This window comes from Centruroides sculpturatus, unplaced genomic scaffold (assembly GCF_000671375.1).
Source record: "Centruroides sculpturatus isolate CEXI.00-Female unplaced genomic scaffold, Cexi_2.0 scaffold850, whole genome shotgun sequence".
In the NCBI taxonomy this organism is placed as follows: domain Eukaryota; kingdom Metazoa; phylum Arthropoda; class Arachnida; order Scorpiones; family Buthidae; genus Centruroides; species Centruroides sculpturatus.
In genome coordinates this window covers 138,875-148,874 of record NW_019385036.1, presented here as the reverse complement: position 1 = coordinate 148,874, position 10,000 = coordinate 138,875, and the positions used below count along the sequence as shown (strand labels likewise).

General features: G+C 32.4%; 1 protein-coding gene across 1 annotated transcript in view; it reads left to right on the top strand.

The window, feature by feature from the left end:
* The first annotated feature begins 1,322 nt into the window (after positions 1-1,322).
* The window catches only part of LOC111633718 (double-stranded RNA-binding protein Staufen homolog 2-like), a 140,067-nt gene continuing 131,389 nt past the window's right edge, over positions 1,323-10,000 (top strand). Inside the window, exon 1 of the mRNA XM_023378331.1 lies at positions 1,323-1,515. The gene's annotated coding sequence lies outside the window, so the exon portion shown is untranslated. The remainder of the gene's footprint in view (positions 1,516-10,000) is intronic.

Genomic DNA, 10,000 nt, shown 5'->3' with positions numbered 1-10,000 from the left:
ACGGAGAGGCGACAGTCTGTCGCCAAATTCTTCGCCGTTTCCTTCTGCTCAAATTGGTGATACCGTACGAATACAAGTCCCTGATGTTGACCGTGGCCGTACAGATGCCCGAAATGTGTTGGCAGTTGTTGTTAGAATAGAAGACTCCGACTTTTATAAATTAGCAAACAAAAATGATACCCTCAAGCAGCTTTATACCCGTAATCAGTTCGTAATTTGTAAAGAAAATTTTCCATAGGTAAGATTTCTTCTCAAGAAATATCGCTGAGAGAAGCAGCTGCAGTTAATTCGAAAAGTGGAGGGAAATGCTATACACGCTGTCATTGCAAAAAAAAAAGTGTTCCACGAATAAATGCAGTTGTAAAAGCAAGGGACTCTTGTGCAATTCAAAATGCCATAACAGTTTAAGTTGTTGCAATAAATAAGATTGTATAATGTTAATCACATAATTTATGTGTAAGTTTATTATTGTATAATTTGCTTTAATGATATAGAATGTACTGTTCGTTTTAGGTTCAACAGTTTATTTACATGTGCTGTTACTTAAGCTTTCTCCTATTTTGACATATTAAAAAGTTGCATTTTTGTCTTAACGTAATAAAAATATTTTTATTCAACATTTACCATCAGCGCATTCTGAATGTCGACATTTGCCGGTGTAAGTGAGCAATAACGATATTTAGCAAATATTTCGGACATACACGAAAAGACTGTGTGAATGTTGACATTCACCGGAGAATGTTGACATTCGCCAGATTTCGGTCATTCACAGTAACATAGTGATTGGTTAATTTATTTTACATTTTAATTTTGAATTTGTAATGTTCGAAAGTTCCATTTTAACGCAATTTTCAAAGTTGTTCGATAACTTATCACCTGATGATGGCCTATTCCATTAGGCTGAAAACGTTTGTGGGTTAATAAATATTTCTCAGCGTTATAAGGTGTTGAATGTTTTAATGTTTGTAAAAGAAGCTGAGTTTGATATTTAATTCATATATATATATTTTATTTGACATAGTATAATATACTTTGCATTGTTAAATACGAATTTAGGAAATCTCGTATATGATAATAATAATAATACTGTATTTAATGTAAAACTTTATCATTTGAAAACGAGAGGGACGAGGTGAAGCGTAGTAAGAATTAAGATACGGAAAAACGAACAGTAATATATTAAATAAAAATGAACATGCTATTTTTAATTTATTTTAATTTTTTTTTCATAATAAAAATGTAACAACACATTATGTTATTTTTGTGTTATTAAATTTTCGAAGAACGAAGTTTTATCTATAAATTTATGTCGTATCGCCTTTTATTATATATCATCTTGGGTGCAGACACCAACATGGAGGCCGCTTAATAGAAGAAGAGGAACCTAAAAATTAAGATTTTCTTTCTTGTTTGCCATTGTACAGTGGTCTGATTGTTTTAAACGAAAGTATATTAGTAAATGAAAATAATAATTATTAAAGTCACTGCCTATTACACTATTTATTTAAAGAAAAGGTAAGTCGTAAATATTATTATAATTCAACGTTTCAACGGAAATTACTGTTGAATGTGACTCATTCAAATTGCCTGTAATTATTTGTTTATTTAATATCATTTTATGACTTTGCACTTGGTATGTCCGCATTTAAATTTACTTAAAAATAAAAGAAATTTCCACGTGTAACGTTGATCAGAATTTGAAATTGAACAATTTTCCCACATGAGTAAGTAAATAAAAATAAAAGACGGTATGAAAACAATTATTAATGATGTTTACATTATTATATTTAATAGTACCAAGAATAAATAGTATAATTTCGAGTAAATGTGTCTGTTTATAGATTAATTCAAAAAAGCATGTGCATGGTTGAAATACTATATACTGTACAGTACATACATACATACACAATACATTGTATTTGATTTTTCCAAATGTTAATTAGTCTTTTACCAATAAAAACTTACAATGTCAAAGTTTTTTAATGATTTTTTAAAAAATAAATTATCATTTTAATCTTATTAATACTTTATAACTGATAAAAAAAAATATTTTTGTTAAAATATTTCTTAAAATTTTTCTTATTTTGAAAATAAAACGTTTAGAACTTTTAAGTTATGCTGTCCACTTGCCATAAAAGGAACACTGATAAAGCAAATTCTCAAAAATTTTGTCTTTGCCCAGGCAAAACACCATTGTCACAATGGTTGCATACAGTATTTTTCAACAGTTGTAACTGAGCAAATTGGTAGCTGTTACGTAGCGTACTGGATCTACCAAATGATGAATGATGTTGCATTGAAACAAAAAGCCCTATTGGTCAGTTTTAGGTAGCTTAAATGAAAGACGCTACCAAATGTGGTGTTATCAAAACACCAAACATGTTCCGAAAGAGTGCTACTGTAGAGGGCGTTCGGCAGAAAAATACTCAACAGCTCCGGAACTGTTGTGTCTGCTGAATGCAGCAAATGTTAAAAGTGTTTTTTTGCTTTATTGCATGAAAATTATTAGAATTTGTTAAAACCAAACTATAAATTACATTTACAATCTCCCAAGAAATAATCCTATTTCCAATAATGATTTTATTATTTATTTTGAAAAGTGTAAAAACCTATGTGGTACTGTAATAAATGCTTTATTTTGAGTAGAACAGATTTTTTTCCAGTAAGCAAAAGCAAAGATGGATTCAATCCCAAATTGTAGATCAATTCAAACATCTGATTTTAATGGACCATTTTACTGTACTCAGAAGATAGCTGGGTAAAGTTTAAAGATGCCTATCCCTTTAAATGGATGCAGTCCCATGCAAACACACGTTAATTTGCATATCGGAGGAGTGCATACAATGATGCTAGGTTGGCTATTTTGTTACTCTTTTGGCTCCAAAAAATATTTTCTATTTTTTCAATCTTCAACAGAAAAATAATCATGGATTTCTTTTAGCTTTGTTTTGTTTAAATTAAATGGCAAATACCATCTCCTCCTCATTTTGATTTGAAAATCATTAAGTTATTTAGTAAATAAGTTTAAAATGTTATAATTTATAAATTTTGATTACCTGTTAATCCTTTAATTTTGTAAATTATACAACCTTGACCTTGACCCTGAAAATAGTTCATTTTATCAAACATTTGTATTAACTACTGTTTTCTTACAAATTTATTTTAATGCAACTTGACTGTACTACAATTCATAAGATTTGTGCAAAAACTTTCCCTAATAAGGCTTTACCAGCAGTATTATTATTTTTTTTATTTAAAATACTTTAGGCTCTTCATACAGCCATTATTCTTCAGCAGCAGGATGCATCAATAAGCATGTTTTTGATGCATCCTGCTGGTGAAGAATGATGCTGTATGAAGAGCCATTTAGTTAAAGTTCTAAATGTTTTTATTGAAGATGATATACTAACCACAGTGATAACTTAGAAGGAGACAGCTAGACATTTGCATCTCTGATTCAAACAAAACTTGGTGAGCATATAGCCCTAAACACAAATAGTTTTTTTTTCAAATAATAGGACCCACTTCTCAAGCATTTTTGAAAAATGGGCGTGTGAAAATTGTGTGTTTAGCTTATAAGTCTAGAAGTTCTAGTTTTGCTAGGAATGGCAGTAGTAGAGTGGATAAGATTTTAGATGTTGGAGCTACTCAATATAGGTTCAATTCTTCATGACTATAATTTTTTTAATTTATAACATAGTTATTTTATTATCTTACTGTATCATTAGCATTGTTATTACTATTCTTATTCCTCATATTAAAGCTTATAAAACAAGATTAAAGATTGTGACCTCTAGAAAAACAAAGTTTCTGTAAATTTCACTCTATGTCGTTAAATAAAATTTTTATTTCTTCATATTTATTTTCAGATATGGTGGTATTATTTTATTTGAAGTGTAACAAACATGAGTGCACAAGGGAATTGTCCATAACATTAACAATTAAAAGAAAAACGCTGCAAATATGCTATCATATTTTCATATCAGACTTGTCATTTTCATCCATGTGTAGTAATGTCTGGAGCTTATTTGCCTGTGATGTCATAGTATGTAACCACAAGTGAAATAAATATGAAGAAATAAAAATTCTATTTAACAATAATGCAAAAATTGTCACATTAATAGGCTACAACTCACTGTGTTTTTGGCATTTTCAATAAAAATAAAGTAAATATTGATGAATGCAATAATTATATATATTTAAAATGATAGTCCTAGCATTATCTTTTGCCATTTTGCTGTGAAAGTCAAAACTAAAGGTGACTACCATTTTCTTTTATATGCTTTAGTTTTGAATTCTGTAGTGGAGAAATCTGTTTTATACTAATTAAAGTAACATTCATATAAAATTTAAAATGTTTTTAAGTAACTTTTGAGTTAGAATATAGTAATATATAAATTTTCAAACAATGCTTTTTAATTAACATTTTCAGGTCTGACCTTTTAGGTGTCATGATTTTGTGGACTGGCCTTTGTTGATCTTTCTTCAAATCTTGAAAATTAATAACTTTATGGTTTTTCTGACTAGTCTATATTAAAGATTGTTTTTCCTGTTTAATTTAATATTTAATTATTAAGTAATTATTGATACATATTTGATTGTTCATAATATAAATGTAGTGTATACAATTGCAAAAACCAATTTTTTCAGCCTTTATTTATAATTGCACCATTTGAAAACTGTGCACTCAATTCTGCTTGGGTAATTGTTTATTTTCATTTTATTTATTACTTTTTGTCCTCTGACAAAGTTTGACAAAGATATATGAAGATACACAGTGTGCCAAATAAGTAATGAGACAACTAGCATTACATCAAAACTAAGAACTTCATTTCAATTTCGCAGTTACATGGATTCAAAATAATCCCCTTGCACCTGCACACAACGTTTATATCAATCATAGAAGTTGTTGAAAGAACGCTGAAAGTCCTGATTGTATATCTCCTTCAGTCTGTTGGTCACAGTATGTTTGATGTCCTCAATGTCACTGAAATGTTCCCCTTTTAAAACACATTTAATTTTCGAAAATAGAAAAAGTTTGCAGGTGCCAAATCAGGTGAATAGGGTGGGTGTTCGTGCACACATCTGTTCTGATGCTAAAAACTGTTTCACGGGTAGTGCACAGAGAGCTGGTGCATTGTCATGCAGAAAAACCCAACTGTTGCTTTGGAACAGATGCATCCTGACATGACGTATGCAAGTAAAGAGATGTTGTATGACTCCAAAGTAGTACTGATGTACACACAATAACGCAACTTGATCAGTACTAAGTAGTACTGATGAAGTCGTGTTGTTCATTTTCTAAGGATTCTCTTTTGTTCTTAATGCTGAAAACCAGTGGAACACTTATGCATGACTAAGACAATCGTCCCTGTAAACAAATAGCATGTCTTTGTAAACTTCTGATGCTGTTTTTCCTAACTTACAGTAAAATTTTATTACGGCTCTTTAATCCGTGATGCTACGTTTGACCGCCGCTACTTGCACAATGCTACTTTCACAGCTGCTGTGCATGCACTGATTGAGTCATCGACATGATCGAAGCATTTGTGTTCAGCACAATCTAGCCAGAGAAATGGTAACTACATTTGGCGCATTTCTTGAAAGTATTCATGGGGAAAAAAATCAGTCTCATTACTTATTTGGTGCACTGTGTATGTGCAACAAAATTTTAGTTTGTGTTTTATTTATACAATAGACCCCCCCTGTAAAGTGGGTTCATATAATGCGGATTCGTATATTGCGTCGAAAAATTGTGACCATATTTGTATAAAGACACTAAAAGAGACTTGTAAAATGCGATAAAACATCATCGCTGACTTGTGTCGCAACAGGATTGGTTGAATCTGGACCAATAGTGTACGAGCAGCCGAACTACTTACACGCTACTTAGAGTTTAGGAGGGTAAGTTGAGTTTACTATCGTCTACTATTGAGTCTATTACTATTGAGGCCTTAAATTAGGTACTGTAAGTCTAATACAGTACTATAATTTTATACATTTCTTATTCAATGGTCATAAAAATTATTTCTATTAATGATGTCTCCAAAGTTCAACGAATTTTTCGCAAAAAATTGCTTATCAGAAAACACGGCTGCTGTTTGGTGCACTGCTCCACGACGAAAACAAGCTTAAGCAATGGCGTGGTCAAATGGTGCACACTCAGTAATCTTACAATTTTTTGTTTGTAGCATAGTTTATACAGATTATTCCCAAAAAATTATACGTGCTTTGGAAATGTTGAGTGAAATTAGTCTAGAATCGATTAATTTTATGGAAGAAAACCTTTCAAACAGCCGTAGTCCATAAACTGCACATGTGCCGGGCTGTAATTGGCTCATGTATTTGAGGATTCCTACAACGTGAAATTCTTATAAAGCGGAATGTATGTATCGCATTATAGGGGGGTCGACTGTATGCCATTTTGGTAAACATGCAAATTTGCATACTATAAAAAAAGTGCATTAATCTGCAATAATTGGATGTTTATACTTATTTCATTATTTGTATTTACATTTTAAATTATTTAATAATAATAGTAATAACTTCAATGTAAAAATGGCAGGAAAACCTTTTGTTATAAACAAAATTCAATAAAAGTTGCAAAATTGTGATATCAAATTCTGATCTTAAAATTTTGTCAATAGATGGAGCTAGAAGTATAGTATACTATTTACAAAAGGGTAATTGTAGGAAATACAAGCACACATGTTTAGACCAAAGGTTATGAGAAATTACAGGTATATTTCTGGGTCAAAGATCTTTCTCATATCTTAACCATAAAGTGTTAAGCAATAATTGGATGAATTAAACAGAATTTCGATAGCATATTGGATGGATTGACAATTATAACCTATTAGGTCTGTAAGTCAGTTTGGATATTTTGTGAATGAAAGTATATACATTTGATTTTCTACATTTCGGAATGATGTATATTTTAGTTGTGTGGTGTAGTTCTTAGTTTTATTACTTTTAGTTTTCCCTATGCATTTATTCATTACATTTTTCAATCCACAAACCATAAATGAATCATTCAAATTTAAGTGGTTTATTACTGATTTCTTTGCAGATAGTAGGAGAAATATCATATATATATATACTCCACTCCATACTGTGATATATGTAACAACAGACAAACCAATAAAACAAAAAAACGAATACTGCACAAACATTTTTCAACTTTTTCCAAGTTCTTCAGGTGAGACAGAAAGGTTACCCAATGGAATGTTATCAGTAGTAACATCTATTTCATGGGTATAACAATCATTCAATTAACGAATATAATGTTCTGTCAAACAGGGTCTGCCAGGCCATCGACAAACACTGTTTCCTCCTTAAAATTTACACAAGATGACCCAAAATTAGCATTAAAAATTTCTATGGCCTCCAACCATCTGAGATGCTCTGTAATGTGAGAAGGAGTTTGGCCCGCGTGAAGTCAGCAATTATTTCCGGGTCTGCTGTATACGTAGAGAGGGCTGTGGATGTTCTGGCACATTGCACTTCAGAGATATGCTCTTATTTTCTCCTTTTCATAGAACATTTAGTGGACCCAATGTACAGAAGGTCCCCATTGCATCTGGTGTCTCTGATAGGGACACTATGCCAGGAAGTCTGCTAGGGTTGGGAGGTCCTTTCCATTTTGAAGGATGGTGAAAATAGACAGGCACCTCTGAAAAACGATAAGAATTGCATGTTTCCTTGGCAATTTTTGCAAATAATGAACTTAGGAAGGAGTTGATGGTAACACACGCCCCTTCCACTTTTCCACCATGGTCTGTAATAGAAGTGTCTACCTTGGGCATGGACTCTGGAAGCATCCAATGGAATTGATCCACTAAGCAATGTACAACTGCTCGGTAACCACGAGCAATGATTAATTTTTCTATTTGTGTAGATTCAGCATCAAGTGTTTGGAAGTATAAGAGTGGATGAAAGCCCTCCTAACCAACACTTTGTAGGCCGTGGTCTTGTAATGGTGAGGATTGTATGATCCGGCCAGGATGTGTGAGAACATGGAACACAGCTTGTGAAATACCGAGGTGCGAATCTCTAACATGTTTATAGTGATATTGACAGGGTCTGTACAAACCTGGAAAGTCAGGAATGAGATTTTTAGCAGAAAAAATCAGGGAATGGTATTAAAAGTCAGGAAATCTACAAATACCACAGAATCCATCTGTTATACCAATAATAAAAAAATAATAATAATTAATAAAGTAAAATAACATTACAGATGGATACTAGTCCTATCTTCACTGTTTGCCATGTCCAATCACCAGGAACAACTATTTTCATTGCAGAGACAACCTTTCTTTAGAGGCTGTGCCTCTGCAGACATTTTTAAACTGTTTTACATATTTGTGCAGAGGCATAGCCTCTAAGTAAAGGTTGTCTCTGCAGTGGAAATAGTTGTTCCTGGTGATTGGACATGGCAAGCAGTGAAGATAGGACTGGTATCCATCTGTAATATTATTTTATTTTATTAATACTGTAATTCTGCCAGCCCTTTTAACTAATAATAATAATAATAATAATAAAATTTTTTGGGATCTTTCTCATTCGTCTCATCTAGTTTGTTTTCTTTTTGTGCTGTCTGTCTAGCTGTAAGTAGTATTAAGATTCGCAATCATGTTCAGTTTTATTAGTATTAAGTAGATATTAGTCTTCCTACTAACAGCCATTTGGCACTAACTTCTACACTTAGCTATTCGTGGCAGCACTCAATTATTGGTCTTTGCTACACTCAGGTTTTGTTTTAGACCTTTCAGGGGACTATGGCCTTGCAGCCTAAAAACTGCATGCCAACATCAAACCCAGAGGATACTGTAGTCTTATGTACGCTGTTCATAGGGATCCTATCTTTCTCTACTGTCTGTCTCTTCTTCCTCCTTCTTCCTCTCCCCTTTTTCTAACCCTCTTTTCTGCCAGCTAAACACCTCATGTATGGTCGATGTCTTTCTCTTTTTTGATCCAAACATGTCTTTAAAATTGGGTTAGTACTGGGAGGTATATGAAAACCATAGTAACCAAACAAATGGCAAGATTTGTTGTGCTTATATCTCGTAAACTATAAATGATAATCTAATGATTTAAATTTTGTTGAATAGAAGGTTAAGTCCATATGTGGGGGTTGAGGGGGGAGAAATTTAAAAAACGTAATTTAATGATAATATGTGATATATATCGTCATCGTCTCCATTGCTGTCTGGACTGCTGAGCGGTAACAATCAACGATATATGGGAGCAGTTGCGTCAGAGATAGCTGCCTCGTTTACAACAATGCCATCTGCTTGAAGTCTAAAAACAAGCTCAAAATTTATGCTGATTCAAATTAATACCATATTTCATTTATTCGTATATAATATGATTATTCCCAAACACAAACCAATCAGCAAAAGGTGGCAATTTGTTGTAGCACCATACTTTCCTTAAATCTATGTTTGTTTTCTGCAGTTTTGGAAAAAATATAACATCATGGATGCCATAGGCAATATCGGCTTCACTTGGCAATAATTAACCAATAAATGCATGAATGAAGTGTCGAAGAAGTTAAGGCTGAAGGTATGCAAGAATTCTTAAAGAGAAGAGCCTATCACTGTATTGTTAGGTTGATCAAACTCAACCTAATTGATACAGCAGGACTAGATGTAGATGAGCAGGATATTGAGGAGTTACAGCGGGTTTTTGGTGAGAGTCTTACCAACGACGTCCTTCAAGAACTGACAGAACATGGAATTCATGTGGAACTGGAAAATAGAGATTCTGAAAACAAAGAACCCAAAGAACTTGTTACAGATTTCTTTAGTAAAAGTTTGGTAACGATAACCGAAATCGTTGATCAAATTGTAGCGAATGATTTAGACTTTGAAAGGAGTGCAAAAGCAAAACGAGGCATTTTGGATGCAACCTTCTGCTACTGACATTTGCTTAAGAAAAGAAAAAAGCAACAAATGAAACTTCACGACTTTATTGCAAAAAAAAAAAAAAAAAAAAATTT